Below are 2,580 nucleotides of genomic sequence, written 5' to 3' on the forward strand. Positions count from 1 at the left end.
ACAGTCATGCCACCCTTCTTAGGTACGCATTGAACTGGGCTTACCCATGGACAATCAGAGATTGGATAAATTAAACCTGCATCTAGCAGTTTAATTATTTCTTTCTTAACATCATCTTGCATATTAGGATTTAGTTTTCATTGGCGTTGCACATAAGTTTTATGACCTTCTTCCATAAGGATTTTATGTGTGCAATACGAAGGACTTATTCCTTTAATGTCATGAATCTTCCATGCAATAGCTGGTTTATGAGTTTTTAGCACAGAAATGAGTTAAAGATTTTTCAATTTTAGTAAGAGAAGATGATATTATTACAGGTAATTCAGATTCACCATGTAAATAAGCATATTCCAAATGGTTTGGAAGTGGCTTTAACTCTAATGTCGGTGGTTCTTCTATCGATGATTTATATCGATATCTGTCTTCCTCTTTTAGCATTTGAATTTCTTCTGTTGTTGGTTCATATCCATTAGCCATAAGTGTAGCTAACATTTCAGTTTCATCAATTGGTTCAGTTCCTTCTCCTAACGAACATTCTTCTGTTCCTTGTAATTCTGGAAATTCTTCTAACAATTCTGCATGTGAATCTATAGTTTGAATATAATAACATGTATCATCTGCAGATTGCGGTTGTTGCATGGCTCTATCAACAGAAAAGGTAACACTCTCGTCCTCTATACTTAGGGTCAGTTTCTTACCGAACACGTCTATTATTGCTTTAGCCTTGTTTAAGAATGGTCTTCCTAATATTAGAGGAACTCGAGAATCTTCTTCCGTGTCCAGAATAACAAAATCTACTGGAAATACTAAAGTTCCAACTTTAACTAGCATGTTCTCCATTATCCCTCTAGGATATTTTACTGATCAATCGGCTAGTTGTATGCTTATTCGTGTTGGTTTCAATTCTCCAAGGTCTAGTTTAGTGTATCGTGAATACAGAATTAAATTTATACTAGCACCTAAGTCTGCCAATGCTTCTATTGAACTAAGACTACCTAGAAAACATGGAATTGTGAAACTTCCTGGATCTGATAATTTTTCTGGTATCTTATTCAACAGTACTGCAGAACAATTAGCATTCATAGTAACAGCCGAGAGTTCTTCCATTTTCTTTCTATTTGTGATTAGGTCTTTCAAGAATTTGGCATATCTAGGCATTCCTGAAATCACATCAATGAAAGAAAGATAAACATTTATTTGTTTAAACATATCCAAAAATCTGGATTGCTCGGCTTCAAGTCTCTCTTTTCTCATTTTACTCGGGTAAGGAAGTGGTGGTTGGTATGGTTTAACATAAGGTTTTGCCTTAACTGTGTTATCTTCATTAACCTTTTCAACTACCGGTTCTGTTTCCTTATCTTACTCAGGTTGTGGTTCTTGTGGAGTAGGAATAGAGTCATCAGAAATTACAGGTATTTCAGGTGGTTTAAGTGTAATACCACTTCTTTTGGTAATGGCTTTAGCTGTTTCATTCCGGGGATAGCATTTGTATCACTAGGTAGACTTCCCGGTTTTCTTTCACCTATCAACCTTGCTAGGTTGCTTACTTCTTGTTCCAGATTTTGAATAGAAGCTTGTTGATTTCTAAATGCTTGAGCATTTTGTTCATTGGTTTGTTTCTAAGATGTGAAAAACTGAGTTTGAGATTCAACTAGCTTTGACATCATGTCTTCAAAATTTGGCTTTTTATCATCGGTTTGTGGTGGTTTGTTTTGAAAAATAGGTCTTTGCTGATTGTAAGTATTGTTTGATACTAGTTGGTTGCTAGGACCTTGTTGATTGTTGTACGGAACATTTCGGTTATAATTCTAGTTTTGATTGTAATTTGGTCTTGGCGGTTGATAATTATTCTGATAATTATTTTCAGCCCTTTGGTTCATGTATGAAACATTCTCTCTTTGTTCCATTGTTTGTTCAATACTGAGAGAATCTTTTGTTAAATGTGGTCCTCCACACTGCTCACAACTAATTCGTATTGGGTGGATATCTTTAGTCATCTTTTCCATTCGTCTCTCGACAGCATCTATCTTTGCGGAAATGGAATCTAAGTCATGGCTAGAATCGGCTCTAGCCGCTTTAGATGATCTAACGATATCTTTTTCTTGATGCCACTCATGTGAGTGGGAAGCAGTGTTATCAATAATTTTGTAAGCGTCAGTTGCGGTTTTCTTCATAATGGAACCACCAGCTGCTATATCTATGTCTTTTCGTGTAGTGATGCCGCATCCTTGGTAGAATATTTGTACTATTTGACAAGTGTCTAAACCATGTTGCGGACATCCTCTCAATAACTTTCCAAATCTTGTCCACGCTTCATATAGAGTTTCATTTGGCTTTTGTGTGAACGTAACAATTTCTCTTTGAAGTCTCACGACTTTAGATGCCGGAAAGAATTCTTTAAGAAAATTTTCAACTAAAACATCCCATGTATCAATGGCCCCTTCAGGTAACGACTCTAACCAATCTTTGGCTTCTCCCTTTAAAGTCCAGGGAAATAACATGAGATATATCTGTTCTGAAGGTATTTCATATGCCCGAGAGACATATTAAATTAATGTGGCTAATGTGTTATGATCCAAG

At 35.9% G+C, this 2,580-nt stretch overlaps 1 non-coding gene across 1 annotated transcript; it reads left to right on the top strand.

Moving 5' to 3' along the window:
* Nucleotides 1-2,262: 2,262 nt before the first annotated feature.
* LOC139846230 (small nucleolar RNA R71) lies at nucleotides 2,263-2,369 on the top strand. The gene has a single exon (XR_011758959.1). It is a non-coding gene; the product is annotated as a small nucleolar RNA R71 (small nucleolar RNA).
* Nucleotides 2,370-2,580: the final 211 nt, after the last annotated feature.

The sequence above is a fragment of the Rutidosis leptorrhynchoides genome, chromosome 4, assembly GCF_046630445.1.
Source record: "Rutidosis leptorrhynchoides isolate AG116_Rl617_1_P2 chromosome 4, CSIRO_AGI_Rlap_v1, whole genome shotgun sequence".
Lineage (NCBI taxonomy): Eukaryota > Viridiplantae > Streptophyta > Magnoliopsida > Asterales > Asteraceae > Rutidosis > Rutidosis leptorrhynchoides.